The sequence below is a fragment of the Varroa destructor genome, unplaced genomic scaffold (assembly GCF_002443255.2).
Source record: "Varroa destructor unplaced genomic scaffold, Vdes_3.0 BEIS01000007.1, whole genome shotgun sequence".
NCBI classification, from domain to species: Eukaryota; Metazoa; Arthropoda; class Arachnida; order Mesostigmata; family Varroidae; genus Varroa; species Varroa destructor.
The window spans coordinates 17,850,018-17,875,506 of record NW_019211460.1 but is presented as its reverse complement, the minus strand read 5'-3'; the positions used below and the strand labels follow the sequence as shown (position 1 = coordinate 17,875,506).

At 42.0% G+C, this 25,489-nt stretch overlaps 1 protein-coding gene across 1 annotated transcript in view; it reads left to right on the top strand.

Moving 5' to 3' along the window:
- LOC111253767 (semaphorin-1A-like) overlaps positions 1-24,944 on the top strand; it is a 173,998-nt gene extending 149,054 nt beyond the window's left edge. Inside the window, exons 16-17 of the mRNA XM_086976286.1 lie at positions 20,506-20,563; positions 24,435-24,944. The gene's annotated coding sequence lies outside the window, so the exon portion shown is untranslated. The remainder of the gene's footprint in view (positions 1-20,505; positions 20,564-24,434) is intronic.
- Positions 24,945-25,489: the final 545 nt, after the last annotated feature.

Sequence of the window (25,489 nt, the reverse complement as noted above, 5' to 3'; positions counted from 1 at the left end):
CGCTATTGTCAACTCTCCTGCATTTGCCCTGGTTTGCTCATTTCTCGTTCTAAGCTTTCTTCTTTCTTATTGCTAAGCTCCTCCCTTCTAAACGGCACTCATAAAAGCATGCGGACTTCTGCTTTTCTATCAGCATTTCATCCGCATCCATCTACGTCTAGCTGAGGCCAGTTCGATTCCTGCCGACTTCTCCCAGTAACGTTTCCTTTTCATCTAGCCCTAGCCGCCGCTCCTGGTTTTCGGCCTCTCGCGCTATTTTACCTCTCATTTCCATTTTATCTCTCTCCCTTTTGGACGCACGAGGGGAAAGCACTGCCGTTTGCCTCGTGATACCCGTTCATCCAGCGAGGAACGTATTCTCACGCGCAAGGTGATTTGTCCCGGAGATGCTGCGAGCGCAGGATATAGGCTCTGAAAACACCGGTCGCTGGGTCGGTGGCTACGCAACGGCGGCGGTAGGGTAAACGGGTCCAAGCATCTAGCCTAGAAACCGCTTACCTGCTTCGGCTGCTGCCGCTGCAGCTGTTAGAGGATGAACGCTGCCTATGCGAGATACATTTTTGGGTCTCGACGGTAACAGCAGCAGCAGCAACGACGGCTACTGCCGCTTCTTACTTCTGTTGCCGCTCACAAGAAGCTGATCCAGGAGGTTCAAGATCCGACAGATCGGGGCAATAGAAGAGGGATCATCAACGTATAGTCAAGCCGTCGTTGGTCCTTGCCACCGGGACTGCGGCCACCAACGATGCTGGCGCAGCCAACGTACGGAAATCCAACTCGGAGCGACTCCAGACGGCTGGCCGCACTGGTCGAAGCCTTACAGAAACGCCTGCTTGTCCCAAGCCTTGTCGTCCGATCGAGCGGCCTGTATATAGAGGGGCCCACTGGAAAGGGCGGGAGCGGCCTGGGTAAATGGAACAGTACGCATATACATACATATATGTATGCGTATATATTTACGTCCGCGTGTGTATGTATATTTATATGTATGTAAATGACGCGAATACTCGAAAAGTAAAAATGTGCGAGGCGTTTTTATCAAGCTTGCCCTTTAAGTGAGCTGGTTTGTGGGAGAGTTTGTATTGGAGACACCGTTTGCGGAGTTGATGAGCGATACAGAGCCATGACGCCAACACTAAGCCTGGCAACAAAGAACAGGATGGATAAACGGATGAATAACTAATTGAGCGTAATGCTGGTGGCTGTTTAACGAAAATTACTGTATATATGTGCTTATGAAACACCTCACTAGGAACAACAGTAAAGAGATTACTTGTCGATCATATGTACCTTCATATCCTTTGTAGGACCTGGAAAAAATGTGCGAAAACACCACGACGAAATTTGCCCCATGCAAAGCTAAAGTAAAACAGTGTTTTTTTTTTTTTTATCTAAGTTGACTCCCGTCGATTGAGATCATTTCCATACGACAAGCAAAAGGTTATCCAATATGAGGTCGAGCAGCGATTTTAAACTTTTAACAACAATGTCACTTTGAACGTTATACTATTGCCGAGAGTTTGCGGAACGGCCGCGCCATTCAATTTGCTAAAGTGTTTTTAATTAAAAAAAATTAATGTGAATCCATCCATTGGTGCCGAGCTTCTTAGCGCGATAACTTAAGCTGACATTTTCCAATCTCGATATCAGTGAAATCACATCTTTCTCTTGCTACACATCGATACTACACTTTACATACAATGGTCTTTTCTGTAAGAAGTTTCAATACTGCAATTTCGGATTTACTTTGAGTATCTTTCCTGATCAGCGTGTACTGGTAGAGCCGGCTGTTGATGTCGAATCCCGCAAAAGTAGAGAAAGCTGTAATGGATCGCCAAATTGGCACTAGAGTACCCAAAATAAGTACAAAAGCTGCCCCACGATGCCAGGAGGAATTAATTAAAGTTAATGAAACGAGAAATCAAGGACATCTTGAGACTTGCATATGTCTGGTTTTGGAAGTGATTTAAAAGGTGCCTTACAAGTAAGATAGCAGCAAAAATATAGAGATATTCAAATTAATAGAGTATCTGCTGCTGTATGTAGAATTTCAAAAAAATAGTTAAAAGAAGAACAAAGAAAGTCATTTGTACAGGTAAAGAAAACTGTCTGCTTTGTTTTTTTACCAGATATTTTTACCTTCAGATGTTATTATTATTTATGCTATATATTTTAAAAAGGATAGGTTATCTAGATATAAAATTATGAACGGCTTAAAACATTACGCATAAAATCATAAATGTAACAAATCATATGGATTCTCTAATTCGGCAAAAAGGGCTGTTACTGATTTGACAAATGAAGAATATCGCAAAAAACTTATGGGTAACCGCCATTATGTTAGACTGGGACTTTGTTAGCCTTGCAGACATCTGCACAGCTTCCGCAGTATTTTTGGGCTTACGCAATACCCTATCGAAAAAAAAACAGTTTGCTGTTTATGTTCGTTTTCAGTTTGTGGTTACTTAATTTCACCCCTCATGAAAAACATGTTTCACCATACTATATGGAGACGCGTATATATACTATATGGAGACTATATGGAGAAATTGCCTGTACAATGCTAATACGAAATCTTTTTCGCTTTGCGAGTGACAACAAGATCAAGCAAGTTTACATTACGGGTGTTTCGCTTACTTTTTGTACACGTTTTAGGTTTTGCAATTCTCTAAGAACGCAGTAATATCTGCGTCGGTAGAGCTAGTTTATTTTGTTGCTTGAGATGCTAAGCAGACAAGAGCTACTATCAACGAAGAGAGGAGAATTACATTTGTATAAAACTGGGTCGGCAAGCTGACCTACTTCAGAGAAAGGGGCCACCCGCAGTTTTCCGGCCTAGTGTCTAAAAGAGCACCTTTTTGGGTTGCAATTGGGACAGACTCGAAAAAGGCCAAGCTGGGCTTGTCGACGTCGAAACAGACGTTTTTCCCCCACCCAACTGGTCGACGTTAGCCCAGACAATTCCCGACCTAACCGTTTCGAGACGAACTAAGGGAGATGACTGGCATAACATCGCCTGCCCGGCTGCGCGACCTCACGGACGTCGTACGTCCCCAGCGGCAAAAAGTGGTAGTGGCAGCCATTGCAAGCAGGAAACTTTGTGGGCCTCTATTAGCGCCTCTATCTTCTTCTCTGCTTTATGGCGTGATGGTCCGTTTAGTGTGGCGCCCCCTCTCACACCCTCGAAGGCCTCCGCCATCAGCTTATCGCGCGTGCACTGGTAACGCGACTCATCGTAGTCACCGGACGATAAACGAAGAACGAGCGTCGCTTTCGCGTTGGACCTTTCTGCTTTCGTCTGCTTACGCACTTGCTAATGCAAATCTGCGGCGGAGGCGTAGTGATCACGACAATGATAGCTACAGCCGGACTAGCAGCAGCAGCGACAAGTGGTTCCGCCGGTCCGACCGACTAAAAACGATGATTGTTGCAAAGGGCCATTGACAGGGAGAGGAACGAATATGCGCCATGCGTAATCTCTCAGAGTGCCATCTTGTTGGATCATTTGACCGTACAACGAACGTCCATGGTCGTCGTGGCAGATCCTTAGAGTTAATCGATGCGCATGCCTCGGCGACTTTCCGACAGTTAGGCTTAGAGATGGTCACAGGGTAAAAATTGGAATAACCTGCTGAAGTTGGGGCAGGTATTTTCCTCGTTGTCACCCATCGGACAGCAATATCTTAACTAGTGTAAGGTAGGGCTTGTTGTATTTGATATATGCAGTAATCACAGGATAATTACATAATTTAGTATACGTATGCATGGCGTAGCATGAATATGGTGATTGCCATTGTAGGTGTTAGTTATTGCAATTTATAAGCATTCTTAATATAAATAGAATAACTTGATACTTATATCAAATGAATTTAAGACTACTTAGATAGGCGTGTATTAAAGTTCTCGGTGCTCATGGCCATCCTTATATACAAATTTTAATGTATATTTCGACACGTTTGAGAAATATCAATCGCATAATAGCTCATAGAATCGAGTAATACTAACACCCGTGAGACAGACTGACGATCAGTGCAATACTATTCAGCAATGACGTTCACAGTATTTATTCATATATCGTACAGCGTCCTTATAGATCGTTCAAATAGGTGCCCTTTTCAGGTACTCTCGACTCGCTTAAGTTCTCAGCCGTTTTCGTGTACGAGCGTTTGATTCCTATTTGGCCAGAGTTTTTACATTTCAGGTGTCTCATATAGACAGCTAGGCGTGACGTTACCGCTCGAGAAGCTATGATGCACGCCGTGCTAGCTACGACATGGTTAGGAGGCGCAATGTCCTAAGTGTACGGCAGCTAGCACATGCTATCTTTACGTGCAGCAACTCAACATATTACGATACACGTAGAACCACTCAGCTGGAGTGGTCATACAGCATCTGAATGTCAGTTGGCACCTTGATTTGAAGTTCGCACGAGTAGACCATCTCAGGCTGAGTTCGTTGAGTCGAGCTCGTTTCCTGCCATACGTTCGTTTTCTGGAGGGGCATCCGGCGTGACGAAAGTTTCAGTGCCCAGCAGCTCGACCGGTGACCTATAAAGCCCGCGGCTGTCACAATTTCGTATTCGACACAGCTCTCGGAAGCGCTTGTATTTTATCGTTAGCCAAGATACTTACCAACGCGGCCGTTTAATACAGACCTTACTACCAAATAGAAGGTATGGAGGAAACCTTGAAAAGGTATGCACCCCGTGTCATATCAGCAGTTGTAGAAGCTGTAAAATAATCGAACATTTCAATGATTCTCAAAAAGACAGTCGCTTCTTAGATTTACAAAATTTCAACTTTTCTCCTTCATTCAAATTTCGTACGATTTTTCAAATTTACATGTTTGACAGGATATACCTATTATACGATTTACATACTAAGGAGCGAACGACTGTGACCGGCTAAAATGCGTATAGATACTTTCTTTAAACTTTTTAACCTGTCGAAACGTGTTTTCGATAAAAATAGAAAGATGACACACCGATTTTGATTCCAGATGTAAATGCGCCAGCTGTTTCTGGACAAAGTTTTGGCATAATTTCCAGTTGTTGGGTGTATAGGCGCCTATCTCTCAAGCTGTTTTTCGGCGTTGATTTAAGTGTGCCACAAAACCTGCCCCTATCGGTGGCTTTCATGCGTCTCCCTATGTGCACTATCTTGTTCGAGAAGCTGATGGAATATCGGACTGCTTCTGGGGCTCAATAATGTTCGGGCTGATGCCATGCTAAGGACCGCTGGTTATTGAATCAAATTGTATATACGTGTAAATTGTGAGTATGAATTCCAGCACGGGTCCAAGAATAGGCAATGATGACTATTCACTTTTACATATTCGAGAAGCAATTTACTCCACGAAGATAGTTAAGATATACGTACGACAGTGGGCAGAGTTCTCTTCAGAAAAAAAATCGAAACGTACGTGTTTTCGCTAGACGGTTTAATACGAAGACTATCTGCTCAATTAAATGTCAACCTACATGGGTAAGGAATATGTTTTTTAAAAATATTTTCGTGCAAAATAAGCGAAGTTCGAATAAGTTCCATGTCTTATCTGCATTCTACGGCAGACTTCACGAGCAGGCTACAAGTGACTTATGCCAGTAAAGCATACATAAAACAGACATTCAGGGAAGTGTATACTCAATGTTTGCTTTAGCATAGAGCGGTTAGCAAAGCCCGTCATGGCCCCAACGTTTAAATAGGCTTTATTACTTCTCAGATCATTTTCGTTTCAAGTTGTCTTTTCAGCATAGCAAACATGCGATGAAAGATTTCTCCATTTAGAACCGTCATGGCCCTTCTCGTTCGTCTTTTTGCAATAGTTACTAAATGACAAAGTATCGAAAAGGCTGACCATTATCATATTCCGGGATGGCGAGGAACGAGGAACTGTTGTGCCTTAAGTGCGACACAAGAAGTAATCCACTGTAAGTTATTTTAGTCAGTTGAAAAATATCTATTCCATTGAACTCATCCTGGTAACTACGGCTAGTTTTACCCGTGCGTAAATCTATTCTAGCAGATCAGTTGTTACTTCAGAAGTCATACGACTATTCGCTAAAAAAGTAATGTTTCCTGATGAAAATTTTATTTATAGCCTACCAAATAAGGCTGTGTATCTATTCGGCTTGCTTTTTTGTCAGTGTGATACTGTTGCAATGGCTGTTAACCCGAACATGCCTATGGCGAATGCTATGGTTAAAGAATAGATATAGACAATATCCGATGCAATTACTACCAGCCCCATGTAGCCGATGACTTTGTTCCTATCGGAAAGCCATCAGATAGCAGAACAGAGAGAAGAACTAACTTAGACAAAGTTAACCCTCTCGTTTGCCGACGGGCGCTTCGGTTTTTTCTTTCGAGCAAAGTTACCCGGATCGTCTTGCCAGCCTAAATAGTAGGCCTTTTGACCTTCTTCCGCCAAAACACCTAAAGTAAGTCATGGTAGGGCAAGTTGTAGTTGACGAAAGCAGCACCTACGAAGTACTAGCAATAAGTATCAACGAAAATATATTGACCTCGACTTGAGGGTTCGATACACACCCTAGGGTGAATAACTAAAAACAACTATAAGGGGGATTTACTACCTTGTTCTGTGGCGGGACCAAACAACCCTAGGGGAAGGAAGCTAGGGTCGCTTGTCGATCTCACCTGCGGACGACGAGCTAAGTGAATGTCTTCATAAGTCTAATGCTAGTCCAGGGTTGCGCAACATGGCGTCATAGGCCTGCCGACAGATTCGATATAATGATGATTCTTGATTCTATCAAAAAATTGTTCGTGACTAAATGACGTGCGAATTTCACTTGTCACAAAATGTAATGCACTAGCATCCCCATAGGACTGCGTCCATATGCCCATACAATATTTGTCCCTCCATACCCCCGTAGATACATGTGTCTGTGCCTCAGCCCATTGCCTTCCTTGTTTCGGAAGTATGTTGCTGCCGATTACGGTGTAGGCACGCGTATCTCTTATACAACATGTGAGACGGCTTGCACGGGTGGGGACTGGCAACAGAAGGTCATCTTGTACAATTGTAGCATAGCGATAATAGATAAAATACTTTCTCTCTCAGATACTCGTATCAGACTCAGATAATCAATGATACCAACAGTCGGTATAGTTGCATTGTAACATGGAGATCTTTCTGACGAGTCTAGGAATACACAATTACAAGTGTGTCTATACTATAGAGGTTATTTGTATAAAACAATTCTAATAATCAGGTTTGGCCCAGGTATAGCTTTTCGCTATTTTTAATACCAGTGAGATATATTTCAGTGAGACATGCTATGCGGCTGCAATACTTTCGAGAATACCACTTGCCCCATTAGAACAATTCGGACGACAGAAGATCTTATTTACTGAATCACGTTACTGTAAAATGCTGACACGACGCGTTATCAACCGGTACGTCCATACCGTGCAGTATAAAATGGTGTGCATGAAACACTCACGGTGCTAGTCAATGCTTCTCAGATCTGCGTTGCTTCGTAGCTGGACGTCGCACTGATACGTATAACTTAAACATTCTGTTTTGTTTATATGTGAAAGGGTGGGTGTGAGCCACTGGCTTTGTTTTTTAGAAACGCAAAAGTCCAAACGACACCATTTGAGTAAGCGGCGCTACGTTTCGAGCTGACGATGCGTAGGATGTATGATCTGCTTTGTATTGACTCAGTCCGATATATGAGCGTACCCCTATCCACAAAGCGAACGCACAACGAACTAAAAAGAACTGGGAAACGATACGCAATGAATAGCGCAACGGCGGGTTGTTTTATGTGTAACCGAATGAAACAGAGAGCAAAGAAAACCCAGTGTACGCGGCCTTTCAGTACCCAACTTCCCGTATCAGCCTTCTCTGTATGTAGGTCTCGTTTTCATGAGCTCGTGCCCCCGCTCGTTGGCAAAACAAACCCTGCCACTGTGTTATACTCTTGTTTCTTCCATATCCTTTCTCCTTCTTTCCCTTTTTCCTTCTCTCCACCTCTTGTTCGAGGAGTTGTTTCGCTCCCGACGATAACGGGGATGGTAGCAGAAATGCCGTTGATGCCGTGGTGTTCCTGACGATGGAGCTACCACTGCTCTCACTGCTTGTATCCGTGCCAGGACAAGGATCTGTCCCTTCTCTGTGGCCTGCTCCTCTGTTTAGAGCCAGCACCCAGCACGCCCAGCTACAGTCTGGCCGCCTATATGCGGCCTATCGTAACTTATGACTCGTCCAAGAACTCCCATATATCTCAATTATGGAAGGCGGACACTCTTACCAGCAGCAGCCGTAGAAACGTTCTCGCCACCAGCGTCCAACCCAAGTCATCCGCCGCCGCCTTTAGCAGGAACTGTTAGAGACGGCGGCAGACAGCAGTGACTGTTACTCCATCGACGACTATCAATAGCAGTACGCTATAACGACCAGAACAGCGAAGCCGTCGATGAGCTGGTACAACGATGGAACCAATAGAGGAGTCTCGACCCGGCCCTACCGCCGATGTTTGCGCTTAATAACAACGACATGAAATACTGCGATCGTGATACGCGCAACAGCGTTCCAAAGAGCCGCTGGGAGTTTCTGGAAAAATGTTGCGCTAGTGAAAAATGCGTGCGGTAAATGCGCCGATAGTGGCGCAACGCAAGAGCGTTCCAGTGCTCACGAAACAGCAAAAACTCGCAGGAGAACGAGAAGGTCACTCGTCTGCTGACAGAACGGGCAGAGAGAAAAGGCAAAGAAAGCTGGGGTTCTCGTGCATCGATAGTTCCTTTTAGGCTCGATTCTCTTTTAACTTGGGCTGGTTCGCGATCAGCGGAACTGCGGAGTCAGCGTTTCTAATATTCCAGACGTCACAGATTTCGCGAGCTTTAACGTGAATCTGTAAAAGTTCAGAAGGAGTTTGTCAATAGGGTTTTACGAGGACAGACTAAATGGATAGATGAATGCTCACGGTGGTTTGACACTCGAGAAACTACACAAAAAAAGAAAAATGAGAGCAACGGCGGCCATTAAACTACGGTCCTTATCGCTCAGCGTGTCGCATTTTTTATGAAAAGAGAATTGCAGAACGTATCTACATGATGTTGCCAAGATTTGTTATTAGATGACTACTCGTAAAGGTTTCGTGCAAGAACTGGGATTGGTTCGGCATGTTAGTTGGCAATGGCAAATGGAGGGGACGAAGGGATGCGTGTTAGGGTATTACCGAAGCGGTATATGAAAAAAAAAAAAACATATTTCTGGGTGGATCATAGAGTTAACGGTATGTGCAGTCCGTGCTGTAACAAAAAACCGGTATCTAACTTTATTAAGTAGTGCATGCTAATTCCTTTACGAACGCCTTGGAGCTTGCTCAGTTTTTTCGCCATATGGTTATGAAGAATCTACACAAGTTGACTACGAACCCCGCATCATTAGCCCAATGCAGCTTGGATGTAGAGTTATCGATTTGAAGGGAATAAGGTAATTACATTGCGAGAGGTATTGCCTTAAATTTTAGAGTGCGCTAGTGAAGGTCTTATTATTCCCAGCGATGTTTGTTTCCGCTGACACCATTGAAAGAAAAGTCGATTCGATTGAAATCAGTTGCTGGACCATAGCGAACAAGGAAGATGAGAATTTCATACCCCATAAATACAGGTTCAGCCAACGAGCTCATAAGTCCTTGCTAGAAGTTCACTCGCTTTGACTGTACTACACGGCAAACATATGTCACATCGATTCCACTGTTCAATAAGAGCTTTTCGTTTAAATTTACAAAAGCGTAATATTTTAATTTTAGGCAAAAGTAAAATGCAAAGCCTAAACCAACCATATTATCACGCCGCCGATAAAATGTTTCATTATTTAACTTTGAACAGACGAACTGTCATTGATATAGAGGGAAGTCCTTCAAAAACAGGACTATAAAATGAAGAAAATCAATCATTGCTTCTACTCGTAGATAAAAGATAAAATTTCATTATATAAACCACTAGAACGAAACTTCATTTTTACTCTACCTATAGCCAATCTATAACTAGACGACTGACTGTAGACTATCTAAAAGGCACTGTGCCACGAACTTTTATTTGCCAGCTAAGCGGGCTTTATGCCCAAAGATGATGCAGTTGCGAAAATTTCGATGTAAAGTATGCTCTCTTCGTAGCGGTCGATCAACTACGGAAGGAGCTGATGAATTTATTGCAAGAGCTGAGGAAGACCGCCGAGTGAGCAGTCGTGATATTGCCAAGGGATTTGACATTACCATCAAACGATCTTAAAGCATTTAAGAAAAGCTAGCTTTAAAAAAGCTTCATGTTCTTCGATTGCGGCTCAATTTGACGCAAGAAAAATCATCAAATTTTCGTCTGCGAAACACTACAAAAGCACAACAGAATCAAGTTACGAGTGATAAAAAGTGGATTACCTAAAACAATAAGATTCAAAAAAACAAGAAAAATGCGCTCCACAATCAGTGGCAAAGCCCAGACCAACGCTAAATAAGGTGATGATACTATACGCTTTGGTGGGATGGGAGATAAATAGTGAGTTATGAGTTGTTGCCGCTTGACAAAACTATTAGTTCAGACATTCGGACTGTCACCAACTAACTATAAGTTACTAGGAAAGAAGACCGGGACTGGCGAACAGAAAAGGCGTCTTTTTCACCAAGAAAATAGCTGACAATAGACAATTTTTAGCTATACGGCAAAAATCAGCTGAACTGGATAGGAAATTTTAGCGCATGCGCAGTAAAGTTTCGATCTTGCACAATTAGACTACCACCTATGTCGGTTTCGTAATGATATTTATATATTCTTAGAAAAGAAAGATTTAACAATCACACTTTTTTCGCCCATAAACCATAAACGTTCTACAAAAGATAGGATTATACTATCACCAGAAAAATGCCAGAAGATCATCGATCAAAACATGCTTCAATTTGGCTTATAAACGGTCGATACATTTTCAGCAATTCGATATGATTAAGCAGACGAATTTGTATATAGCACTCTATATATTGCAATGGTTTGATAAAAGTGACTGCCGACATATTTGTCGGTGGTATATTTATATAAAATAAATACACATATCGATTGAGATGCGCATTATAACGAGCATTTGCCGTTTCACTCAGACGAGTTCATAATTGCGTCGTTGATATTGTGATGGCTCATTTTGCCATAGAAATATCATTATGAGTCCCATACCCGAATCTGTCATCGGGCGTTATTTCAAGCAATTGATCATTTAACAGACGTTCAGATGTTTAACGTAGTCGATTAGGGCGTCAAAAGACGTATTTAATTACGCGTAACGTTAGGATTTAGCTGTTTGACATTCTGCGAAGGTAAGTATTTACGCTCTCTGAAGAACAACACGTGTTTAATGGAAGATTTATTTGGAGAGTGTCACACTCTCTTACCGCTTCGTTAGCTCGATGGGCGGCAGCCATGTGCAGTGACAGATATGTATCAGCGTGTACAATATTTGCACATTCGAATTACTAAACGCCTATAAACATATACTTTGCTCGTTCATTTCAGTAAGTGCTTAGTGAAACAGCAAAATAATTTTAAACAGTTGACAGTCATAATCAAGACGTTTGTGTATAGTAGCCTCAAAACGAGTCGATCTTCTCCATATTAACTGTTCCTGAAGTCAAATATCTAGTATTCACGCAAAACGGACGTATTCCTGCGCTAGCTCTACACGCCTAACACAAGACCGAGGTCCTTAAGGTGTATCTCATCTTAGTTACTGAATCAAGCCGGGCGCAACGGTGCTTTCTTCTACTTAGCAATCAACTAATACAGACACGCCAACATACAATATGACACACATCAAACCAGGATCGTGACTTTCTTCTCGTACTATTATGGTCGGCAACCATCAGTCTAGCTAAATTTAGTAAGGCGCATCAATCTTGCCTTCTGGGCCCCGCTGTGGCTCTGTTCTTTCAACCGGAGGGAAATCGTGGAGGGTGTATGAAGCCGCGGGGCAACATCGAACGACAGGGACGCTAAGGGAAAGAGTTAATTTGGCAGAAGCGGAATTCGGTCAAGCAGCGTTGCTGCAGCCGACGCAACAGGAGTGCCTAATACGAAATAAGCCGAAATCTATATGCATAGTAATTGTCTCTCATATCGTTGTACATCGTCAAAGAGCAGTAAAAGGAAATCGATATGTATTTATGTTTCACACAATTCCATTTGTATATAGGCAAGTGACGTCGTGACGTACTCTATTAACACAAAAAAATACAGTTATCTGCAAAAGTCGTGGTACATATTTGTATAAAAGCTTTTTATTCATTGTTAGGTTTAGGTATATAATCGTTAGATATGAATATTTTCTTTCTTTTGACCTAAGTTACCAAAACTAAGGTAAAATTTCTATATGGCAATTTGTTTATCTATGTATCTTTTATTTCACACAAGTCACAGGTCACGACTGAAGTTCTCTTCAAAAGGCTGGTAGAAGTTGACCATAGTCCAATAACAGCGGTAGATGGATGAATTTCGATTTGAAATCTTGCTCTGTTCGTCTTTTGAACCAAGCTACCATACTGCTGCGTTCCCTCAATCGCTGAGTCCGCTCCTATACTTTTTAAATGTGAGGTAATGACAAACATTGGATAAATGCGTAATCTGAGTGAAAATAGTTATGTTTGGCAAACGAGCAACTCTGCAACAACATAAGAAAAATTATCAGAGTCAAGTAATAAACGAACCCGGTATTTTTCTTATTTGCAATTTTTTTTTTGGTAGTCCTAATAAGTTCGAGCTAACGAAGTTCCGTCTTATTTTGAAAGATCTAAGCCATCACAACAGCTTCTGTTTCCTGCCTGTCCAACCTTGATACTGGCTCATCTAAGATTTGGCCGCCGCTGCCGCCGACGCGCCCCTTCCACAAATCGTGTCGTCTGCGTGTGAACTCTAAATCAAACACGCTAAGCGTAAACGCCCACGTGCTTTTGTTGCCTTCTCATTTTGTTAGCGGTCTGTTTGTTGACGTTCTGGTAGCTTTCTTCTTCTACTGTTGTTCCGCCTGGGCAGTGCTTTTTGGTTTCGTAGCAGACGAACTCCGTATAACGCATGCCAATGCGCACGATGCTATGGAGCTTACCAGTGATGTCGTTTTAGATGAACTGATCGGTCAAGGCACAGATATTCAACCGACAGACTAAAAAAAGGCTGAGAAAGTTCGAATTGATTCATAACCGTGCAGCTGTAACTTTATACATGAGTATGCCGTCGGCTGCCGCAGGTGTTGCCAAGGGCAAATTCGTTCGTGGGAATTAGATCCGTACATAGTCAACATAAATAGATAGAAAAGTTGTCAGACAATAGAAAAAGGTTGTCTTCGAAATGTGTCTAGATCGCTTGCGGTAGGCTATGTTTGGTAACGAACGAACGGAAACGAAAAAAAATTTCGTAATAAATATGGTTTATTCCTATTCTATTTAGTTTCTATTAGTTTATTCTATTTAGCTTATTTAGTCAGTCTCTTGTGACCTTAGGGTACGTACAAATAAAAAAATACTGTTTGTATGTAACCTATTATTAAAGACCATATATACATAGATATTCAGAACGTTGCGTTTATGAAAATGTTGCATAGCGTGTACACCTGCATTATTCGATTACTATGCCTTCTTCCTACTATGACATTCTGTAACCGGTCATTAGTTGTAAGAGAATCGAATTAAGGGACAAAACAGCAAAAGGTTATAATTGAAATATAATTGAGACAGGACCGGTGACGGTTTTAGGCTCCGAATTAAACCTATGCTAGACCACTGGACGAACCATTCGACAATGGCGATCATTCAGGTATACTTTCTCCTTTCAACCCCAAATCGAAGCAGCAAAGGCCCGGTCATCCCTGGCCCGTACGGAACCTTTCTTTTCCTCTGCAGCATCAATCTTATGGCATGGCTATTTGTGGTGCACAGTCTCAAAGCGCTCTCTTCTGTATAGCTTGAAATCGGAATTTAATTTTACCGCCCTGCTGCCTAAGGCTTCGCGCCAGGTCAGCTGCGGCTTCTGTTGGCGAACATCGTTGAATGCGACCCCTCACCGCTCAGCTCGTGGGGTCTTGACGATTGGCAAACCCACCACCGTTACCAGCAGCGATCCCATTCACTCCCGACCAAGACCCATTTATCCCCCAGTGATGGCAGATAGGAAAACGGTGCAAACGTTAGCAACTAATATCTTCTGTAATAGTAGAGGTTCAACATCAGTGAAGGCAAAATCTCGACAGAAAGGTGGCAAAGCCCGGATGGCCGAAGCGGGACCTGGGCCTCTACAGAGCTTAGAGCAGAGGCGGCTCGCCAGCCGACCCCCAGGAAGGCCCTGCGATCGGATGAGATGCAGCGCAAGAAAACTCTCATGACAGCAGCACCACGAGTTACGGTGCTAGCGTTGCGAACAGGGCAGCAGGGTGGGAATAGTGGAGGCAGGGTTCCCCGAGAGCTTCCACACACGTCTCTATTCTTTGAGTTGCGAAACCGCTGCCCGCGAGTCCTAACCAGGTGCGCAAATGTCTGTCTTTACTATAGCAACGGCGGTGCTGCCTCTGTCTCAATGGTTTGCGACGGCCACACGTGCCTCGACCCCTCGCTTTACCGTATCAGTAAGGGCCTACACAGTTCGAACTCGGTTGTTGGCGTACGCGTTGGGTTGGCGGGCCTTAGTTAGACTTCAAGCGTCATCCACCCAGATTTCAGCAGCGGAGTGCTGACTACTGCTGCTACTGACGACGAAGGTAGTGGTGGTGATGGCGGCTTTGAAATAAATGTGTTTCCCTTTTTCTGCGCTATCGTGGTACTCCACTTTAATGTCGACCAGCACGCACTGGTTTCCCCTTCCCAGTTTGACTTCCCTATGAATTCTCCCCTAAAACCTAGTTCCCCAATGAGAAGCAGTGCACGAGCCACCATAATACACAGCCTCTACCAACACCTTTGCGCACCAGCCAACGAGCTGACGAACCAAACAACCCTAGCTGGAATACCCAGACTTGATGTGTATTGGCGCTTGTCTTAGCCCTTAGAGGACGCCCTCTTCAATAATTCTTCGACTCCGGCCCCAGACTGACCAGGTGACTCATTCGAAATCACAGCGTCCGGCACAAAGAAATTTAGTGCATCTGTTTCAACTGACATTCTTTCTCGACTTTCTGCTTTTCGGAAGACTCTAAGGCGGGAACGCATGGCGCATAGTACGTACGAGCATGTCGGATGTGGTCCTTGTGTGTTTTTTTGTCGCTTTTGGCTAATGACGTGAGCAGCCATTTCGAATGCGTGAATGGTTTAACTTAAAGATTTTGTTAAAAATCTTGCTGATTATCAAAAGAATTTAGGTCACAGGTGTGGGCAGACTGGTTGACAACGACATTGTAGCTTGCCGCGGTATTTCTATAGTATATATATGTACATGCTATGATACATTATGAATTAATTTATGAAATTTCTGATTTAACATTGAATTAAAGAAAAGCAGGAAAAACATTCGTTTTGACTGTGACTCAGCTAAAATCTCATATTAAGGAGACAATAAAACTCCAAGCAGAAATGGTGAAAACCGCAAATTGTTTCATTATAAGCCTGGAAAAAAACCCAAAACGAAAGCGATGAGCACCATTTTACACGGATAGCGTTCTCCCAAAGCAGAATACATCTATTTTTTTTTGTATAACAACAGTATTGTATGTTATTCTATATCTATAGCTATCGGTAAGGTAGCATTATGTTTTGCCTAATGCATTTGCAATTGGCTCTTTAGTTTAACACAAGGCTCACAAATACGAATCTCTATTTTTAGCTGGCAAAACTGAAACTCTTTCACATTCTATGTACCACTGCATAATGTTGCTACTGTAATTCCAGGGTCTGATAGTGGTTATTTTTATAATTGCCAACAATTCCGAGGATTTCAATACAAGGCCGTTGCCTGACTGTTTGATCTGAGCGTATTTGAGCGTGATTGATTTAACCTAAACAATGACATGTAAAGGGTAAAGCCGGCTCGTTGCATAAACGAATGCGAGAGTGAGCCCATTTAGAATTCCGTAACAGGTAAAACAGCTTCTAATGTTTTCAGTATAGAATAGTTAACAATAGCATGCCGTTATACGCTATTTCTCACTCTAAAATTCAATATTATAGGTATTCGCCAGTCGTAGAGACAACCCACAAGCGGAAACTGCGGGGAGGCGGTTTTTCGATACGCTAGGAGGAATTATGACGAGACAAAATCATATGCTTCAGAGAGCAGAATCCGAATCCACCTGTTTTCCATTCACATGTCCCGTAATTCGAGCGGCTGCCACCAGTGGTAAAGTTCAGAAGAACCACAAGAAAAAATTGATTTGTAGAGATTAAGTCGTCCTTCGAATCTTGGCCTTTTTAATAAAGTTTTATGATATTCGTGACAATAATTAGCTCGGTCGATGTCCCTTGTTTACAAGTTTCCTCATTTGAGATCTTGATTTCCAATTTTAACCTTCATACTCGGCTCAGTTTTGTTTGTTTGTATCAAACTTTTCTGAAAATAACATCAGAGAATAGTAATAGAGAGAAGATTTTGTTTTTTGGCCCAACAAAGCCAAGAAGGTGGATTGGCTCTTTTCTCTATCGTCTCCTCTTATTGTTCAAGGTTCAACCTATGCGAAAGGAAAACAGGCTGTAAGCAGAGTAAAATAGACGAAGATATTTCGCAGTACAGGATTAAAACATAGTCATCACCAATGCAGGTTTTATGTCTTTATTTAGATTCGTTAAATTTCTCATCGAACTCATAAAAATAACACTGTATCCTCCAACATACGATCTACCTCGTCCCATCGGTAAATGCATGTTATTTTTTAATCCTCTACTGAAGATTAATATTGCCAGTCTTGAAAGTTAAGCCTTTGTTTGGGAAACAACTTAATGTGTTCTTATGTGTGAGAGATTTTTTGCATAGACGTTGTCTGTGCAACTAGCTGGTTTTCTATATCAAGGACTGTTATTACCACCAGCATGTGCTACAAGCATTCCATACATGATATTCCATCTGATGCTATTTGGCTAGATCATAGAGTTTTTTTCTCCATAGAGGAGATGGAGGGCGCTAGTGATTCAAACAGGTGTGGCACTGCATGTCGAATGCGCATGAAGCCAAGCAATGGCCCCTGTCACCCTTCCTCTTAACAGACAGAGAGAGAGAGAGAGAGAGAGAGAGAGAGAGAGAGAGAGAGCACCTTCGATCATAGCATAGTTGTCTATATTTTGCCTTACTTAACGGCAAAACACAACCTTCCAATGGTGGCTTTGTGTACTGAAGCACAAACTTAGTGGGTGTGCACCAAGTCCCGCGTTTTCTTCATCATCGGACGCCACTGTGTTACCTTACAACAATGATGAACCACCTTTAGGGAACAAGCAATTCGTTAGAGGCGCATGTGGCTATGATTAAATCCAAGAATTTATTAACATCTGACTAGGTCATGCGTCCACGAAGGCTTGTACGTTTTCCTATGCTTTATGCAACTCTATGCGTAATCCTAATGTGCTCACGACAAGAATCGGCCTGTTTCAGCAATTTTATACAAAACCAGTGAAATATGCCTGATTCATTTGGTGTACCGGGGGTATATATGGAACTTCCTACAAGCTCGAGAAACTGTTGTTTCAGTTATCTAGTCTTTGCCTTATGAACCCATAATCAAAAAGAAGAAAAGGGGAACGGATACCCCCAAATAGATACCCCTCTATAGATATAGAGAGAACTGCCGCATTTAGAGAAGCCAGAGGCAGTATGGGGAAGACTTTGTCAAGTTCTCCTGCGACTTTCGTAAAAGTTGCCGCTTGCTAAGTAATAGGGCTCGGCGGCGAATGGTCTTCGAGATTGCAATCAGTCGAGCAGTAATACACGGCGGTCCTGACGCGCCTGTAAAGGTGACACCAGTGGCCCTCAGCTTACCTAAGCTTTCGAAAGACCGAAGATTGTTGCGAAAGGCCCCTCACCTTAAGCGTTTTAGAGATCCTGACAACCTTTGACGCTGATTTGCTTCCCCTGTGGCCGTGTTCACGGTTCGCACGTTAGACGCTTTCCTCTCTTTGGCTCCCTAGCTTGAATTTGCTGTTACTGCTGACCAAGAATCAATCGACCCCTATTTTACTGTTTTGACTGCCGTAGTATTTGGAATCGACGACAGAAAGTTGTTCCCGTTCGCGCGTCACCTTTGAGTCCGTAAAAATCCGATTCTAAGAACAGTTTTCTTAAAGGGACGAATCTTATAACCTGTCCCTCGGTTCGCCTTTTCGCCAGAAATAGTAATTGGCCAGGCAAAATATATGCAACAATATCTAGCTATCCCACTGTCGAGCTTATGGACTTTCCGAAGATCGCCTTGTTCCTAGAAGATCTTTGTGTCCAATTCGCCTAATTACCTTTCCGCCTGCAGCAACATCACCCTTGTTGGCTACCATCAGATATTTAAGCCCGCTTGCCCTCTTTGTCGTCATAATTTTTTGCCAAACCTTTGTCATTTAATATATTTTTCGGCTTCCTCTCTCAGTCCCCCCTCCCCCCCTGCCACACACACACATATCGATAGCGACCTATCCAACAAGCAGCGGTCCTAAAACTGTATGGGTATTTCGCTCGTTCTCGATTTCTCCTGTTATCGCTTTTTTTTGTCGATTTAGGCGATTCTTTAGGTATACTTTATGGTGTAACATCGTCGACAGGATTAAGCCAAACATGTCGCTCACATGCATGAACCAAGAAGAAGTGGTTGACGAAAACCCCCATAGAAAAAATGAGCCTTTTCTTCTTTTGAGCGCTTCATCTGAAAAATGAAAGCCTTCAACGGCTAGCCGGCCGGGAACAACTGGTCAAACGTTACATGCATCTGAAACTTCCACTATAAACTTAAAGGGGATACTTTACGCTGCATACAACCCGAGAATATTTCCGGCAAGCCGAATTCTGCATGTGGACTCGCATTGGTGTTTTTATTTAGCTAGCTTGTATAACTTCATAAGCAAGGGACTAGCGACAGCCATTCAATTTGAGCCTTCTATGAACCAGATGAAAATTACTCGACTTTGTATAATAAGTATTCAGAAGGCAACAAATATGTCCCAAAAGAACAGGCTAAGTAAGATCTGAGCAAATTTCTGCCTGGACTGAACGGACTCACTAAAGGAATCATGCCTAATTCATATCCTTTATTTTGTCTTTATATTGTCCCACAATCATCCTCTTTCTTGGCCTTGGGTCAAGGATCTCCTAAGATGCATTTTATCAGCAGAATAAATGTAACTTCATCTAGCATAACGTACTTACGCTTTCAAAGTTTGGAATGGAATTATTCTCAATGTTCAAATAACTTAGATGGACATGATTTTTGCCCGAATGCTCTGATATCTGCTTTTTTCAGTTGCCTAGTTTCCATATTGAAAAAGGCTGTATCTACTATAACTGCAAATAAACGACAACGCTTATGACAGAAATTTTGTGGACAAATCAACGAACGCGTAAACCTCGATGACGACATCTCGTTTCAATTTCACCGCTTATTGAAATCTGCTCGTTCACTCGACTAAGATCTCCTGAATCTTCGCCGACGCAAAATAGGCTAGCGGATTGGCCTCGAGTTCCTCCGTTTAGCCGTTGTAAGTGGCAATTTCGCTTCCATCTCGGAGGGACATAGAATTTGCCCGGCGTCTCGAACGATTCCTGGCTGATAGAGAACGTAAGACGATCGTCTGCTTTTTTTTTTCTTGGAAAAGGTTTTACGCTGCTTTTGGCTACGCCAAAAAAAAAACGAGTGTCAATCTCGGTAGGCGTCTCATGGCTCAATACGAATCCAGGTCAATAATTCTCGACTCCTTTTACACTGAGCAATACAGGCTACGATGATACAGTGATGCAAGTCTGCTCATCTCGGGGTAGCGAACGTATTCTATATGACTAGGGCGAGGCACAGTTTACGAAAACATTGCGTGATTCGAACGGATAAGGCTTAAGTATGGCCTTCCATTCGCTAACATAACAAAACCTTTCTCAAGCTATTAGAGCAACATTAACAACGAAAAGCTGTGATGCCCATAGACTTACAACAGAATTTCAATTTAAGCGGTAAAAGTAATTTTACCGCAAGGGCAGGGCAGAGACGATCGATATCAAAACAGCAAAACGTTTACTTAGGTGTCTAGCCTGGCATTAGTCACAAAATTATTTATAAAAACTGGTTATTGGCCGACATGCTGGCCGGGTGCCTGAAGAACGATCTTAAATGAAATAAAACCTATTTCAAAACACTAGCCGGTTGACCTAAATAGAGTGGTTCAGGACAATATCGGATGTACTGGGATCAAACCAGGTGCCTCATTTGCTAACAACTTTCTCTATGAGATACTTCAAGGTTAGGAGTGATTGTTTTTGAAAGCTTTGAAAGGAATATGCAGCATACGCGAATAGACCAAAACAAGCTTCGACTTCAAATTGAGTTCTGCATTTACAGGAGAGGGCTCGAAGGAACAAATATCCAGCACAGATATGAACGTGACGTTGGATAACGCGTAAGTAATAGCGCCATCGCAGATACAACATGAGGAACTTGATGTTGACCTGATTTTATAAACACCTCGGTGCAGGATCCTGGATATTTGGATTTACCTAAAATCAAGTTGAGGTGAAATTACTTCTAATTAGTTATAATATATTTTCGTCACGGCGAAGTCTATTATACTTAACTAGAAGCAGCCTGATAGACTTCATATAAAATTATGTAGACTGCTTTAAACTCGTGCAAAGACATGCTCCCTTAAACTAAAAATGCCTTGCTTTAATCGACTGGTTAGCTGCGATTTTGTATTAGTTCCCCAAGATTGCATGAATGGAAATTAACCGGTGATATACTTACGTACAAGTACATACGTGTATCGCGACAACGCTTGCTGATTTTTCTGTAGATGAAGCCTTTGCAGAAGTTCACTTTACAAAGTTTTTGCAAAAATTTTTTCCGAAGTCTTTGTAGATGTATAGTTGCACACGTTTACAGTTCTCTCGGGCTAAGAAATGTTGGCCCTCAGCGACCGACACGTCGTTATGATGACGTTAAGACGACAATTCAAGGGACTAGATGGTTTGCGAGACAGTTATCGAGGAAGGTTTCAAATGAATGACGGGTACAGAACTGCTTTGATCTTTGGTGGGCGTACTGAAGGTCTGCAAAGCTGATGAACGCTCCGCAGGATATTGTGGCCTAGAATGAAATAGCAAACTGTGGGTCTAGCGTAGAGTCTGAGGCCTGTTGAGCCTACGGCCTAAATGACATTGCTTTGAAAAAAATAGGGAGTCAGAAGTACACGGCGGAGTCGAATCCTTATGATTCTATAAATGAAGAATGGAAACGAGTTGCGTCACTGTCTCACAGAGTTGCTCTGCTACTTGCATATGAATTCGTTAACCTAACTTAGGCTGGTTGACGACCGAGCCAAAGTTGTCGGACTTTCTAGCGCGCTACTTTGAACAGCAGATTCTACAAAACATGTTTATATGAATGTTGCATTCTGATTCTCTCACGGTGAGTGCTCTGGGTCTAGGTCTTTGATGGATAAAATATTTGCTTGCTTACATTAGGGACATGCAGCGGTCGAGACTGGAGTATTCAGTTTCGTGTTGAGAGCCAGCCTTCCGATGGCGTATCTAACAGCGGTACCGAATTTAGAACTCAAAACATTTAGGTATATCAAATTCGGTTTCACTTAATATCCAACTGTAACATTTTTGAAACCTAGATACTAAGTATGGCAGGTAGCCGGTCTAGACTCATCATACGCATATATATATATATATATATATATATATATATATATATTTTTGGATTGATGGGGTAAAAGCAATTTGAAATAAGCGATAATACCACTATTTAATATATCAATAAGGGATTATCTTCCCGATTTCTGAGATTATCTTAGCTAAAAATAAATTTAGTTTCTGCGAATGCTACTTGTTTTGCTATCTCCATCGGTTTAAGATGAAGTGCTTCTGACTTGCGGATCTCTGAATAACAATGTAGCTATCCGTCAGATATCACTATATTATGAAACTTACATAAACACGCACGTTTGTCAAACTAGTGAATTTTAAATAGAACCCTGCCCTCGACCGGTTCTACGTTCATTGTTTCGCAGACGCCTTTTTTTCGAAGCTTCGTAAAAGCGGCTTATCCTTTCATTGTTGTGAGCACTGGCTTCCGGGAGGTTCACACAGGGCAAGCTGGCTGTATACGAGCCCCTGAAAATCCACAAGAAGCTTTACTCTTCGGAATAAAAATGGTGAGCGTACTTAGGTTCACGTTGGAAGTAGTTCGAGTATCATTGTTTGCCACTTAAACTACGAAGTTCGAGGACTCATGGCAGGGCTTAAGGAATTCCGTAGCTATATGAGTAGACCTACGTGCGTGAGCCAGTGGATGAGACGTAGCGGCCCGTTCTAACAGAGAGACAACAGTTTGTATAGTGTCACTCCCTTAACCCGTTTGAACTGTTCCTGTGGGCAAGGGGTAGGATTAAATGAATGCAGGTTTGCCCACCGAGTCAACAAAAACGAGAGGGCGAATATGAAACAACCGGAAATAGATTTTAGCTTGAATAAAAATCTATGAATTAGCGGTACCGTTCTGGTAGGCAATTTTTAATAGCTTGCAATAAGGAGCCTTTTTACAATGTAAGGATATAATAGCTATTGTCATGCCCTTACGCATCTTGGTATAGAGTTGGCGTCTACTACGCAACAGATGTTTCCTTTTAAAAACTCTACATTCATGCAATATTATTAATGTTACTTCATTCGTATCCAGCTTTGAAATTTCTTTACACCTCCACCACACTCTCAACCACTGGGCGGTTTGTGGTTGTACATACCTATATCAAATTCGTAAGCGCATCCTTACAATTTGAAATCAAACCCGGGCCTATGCTAAATAGCCTAGATGCTACACTATGGGTTAATAGTTAATAGATTAGAGCTTATACTAATCAGATATATTTTTGCTTTACCGCTGTTTCGACCACTAGACTATTATAGTAGGCGGGAAAACTGCAAGGTGTGGTCCTTTGATCTCTTGGTCGTCTCGAGATCGTAATTTCATCCGGGAAAAGATGTCTGAATTTTCGTTAAAACAACAACATCACCAACAGCGCCACAGCGTCAGCAAACGACCCAGTATAACAATGGATATCAGCCTTCAGATCCCGCGGCTTTTAGATGTTTGTCATTGTTTCTTCATGGTCCAATTCGAAGTTGAATTGCTAAGCCGAGAAGTTACCCGTCCCAAGTTTTCTATCCACATTAAGTTTATCTCATCGTTGGTTTGCTTATCGTTTCTCGGTACTGATACGTCGCTGGTCCTTCCTTTAAATATAGCTGCGATGGTTCTACTTTGAAGTTGTTCGAAATGGAAAAATAAATTGGAAACGTAGAATGCCGCTGGCGCCGCGCAAATATCAGACAGTTTTCATTAGCAGACGCACGGTGCCAAACTCGCCCCTATACGACAACTGGCGGCTTTTGCATTACGGAGTAGCGCCAGACGAAGATACCCCCACGCGCTGAGGTCTGGTGGTGGGGTCATGATTTTACCGAAATCGCCTCTGTTTATAGACGGAGTTTGTTGTTATTTTTTTTATTATTTCCCTGTAAAACAGTTGAATTATCGGGCGTGGCTCGAACAGCCGAAAGTTTTGTCATAAAGGAGATTAATCACTTCGTCTTATACTCGTAGAAGACTTATAACTTGTAATTTACCACATTTGTAAGCTATCATTGCTATATCAGTTTCTAGCTAGTAAATAGAACAGCAATTTTATACAATGATGTCAAGAATTAAATGTTTCGAATTTTACGCCGGGTACTTAAACCGTTAGGCTCTGGGCGACTGAGCTCCTCCAGCAAGAAACAGTATATATATCCCCAGCCCAAACCTAGACGATTACGTGTCCCTGGGTGTGGCAGGCAAACGTTTAGCCATTGCACTATGTCAATTTTGTTAACGATTGTCTGTTAATAATCCGCTTCTCTTTTTGCAGAGCTTATAGCAGATGTAATTATTAAATGAATATCTACGAAATACTCTAAACCATCCTATCCGTACTTCGCATCAACTTATTAGGGAAGTTGTAGCAACTTCCACCCATCACTCAAACATTTCAGCTCTATCGCTTTTTACAGCTGTCGTTGTTATCACTGATAACCCATGCCGAAAATGCATTTTTTTAAGGTCTGTTCCAGACAATGTGCCGTTTATTATTAGATTGCTGTGAAGTCCAAGCGAGCCATCTCATTTTTTTTACATATCACCGCTTCGTTGGCACAACTCCTCGAACTGTGGAGTATCCTTAAGCAGTAATGTGAGTATATAAATGTCTTTGTCCTTATGGCTTACAGCTTTGTTATCGACCGCGTGGACGTCTATGACTAGCTCGAGTCGTTTGCGGGTGCCGTTGCAGCTGACTTGTAAATCCGTAGGAAGCGAATGAATCAAAGAAGACGCTCGAAGAGTAGCTTCTCAGATCTGCATAAATTCTGACCGGCGGGGGGGGGGGGCTGCTTCACTTGAGAGGACACTTCAGAAACAAAAAGAAAATCAAACCCGCCCAATGACTTAGCGACGTTAATGATCAGCGGCCGATTACCAAAACTAAGAAAAATCGAGTAGATAACAAAAAATAATAGCTTTATAAGACAATTTATTAAGGCCGAGGTATATATACCTCGATCTTATTATGTATATATATGTTCAAAATTTAAATTACCATTTGTAAAACCTTTGTGATATTTACTGTTTGTGGTTGTTTTTGTCTTTCACCTTTAGGCATATTTAAACTCACTGTTGTTTTTTGTACTTACTGTAACTTAGAAATTATACAGAACTATGGAATCGCTAAGCTAATTAATAATTGAAAAAAGTTATGTAATAAATAGACAAATAATACCAACGTACTTCAACTTGTTCTGACAATGATAACGAGGGTCTAATTAGTCTTTGAATTTCCACAACCAGTTAATACATTTTTCTACATTTCTTACAGATGGCTACCATTTTGTTTTATTTTTAATTCTATTTTACACTTTCATATGGAATATCTTGTGGTATGATTTAGTGATTTTTGAGAGGATAAGAAATTCGGTTTATTATGAAGGAATCTAACCTAAACAGCAAAGAGTAAAAAAATCTGATTGAGAGTTTTCTGTACAAGAATGATAGATAAACAAATAGCTGGTTATGTTATTGCTATATCATGCTTATCGCCAAACCACTGCTAATTTTTCAAATCTGTGCCTCGTCTATAAAATGATAGAATATCGACAGTGGTGCTTCTTCATAACATATTTAATATCGTAGAAAAACCAACTTATATGTTTTAATACAACAAGCACAAGTGCCAAGCTACATGGAGGGTAAGAATAGACGTTTACCTTAGTATTTAATCGGAACTTGA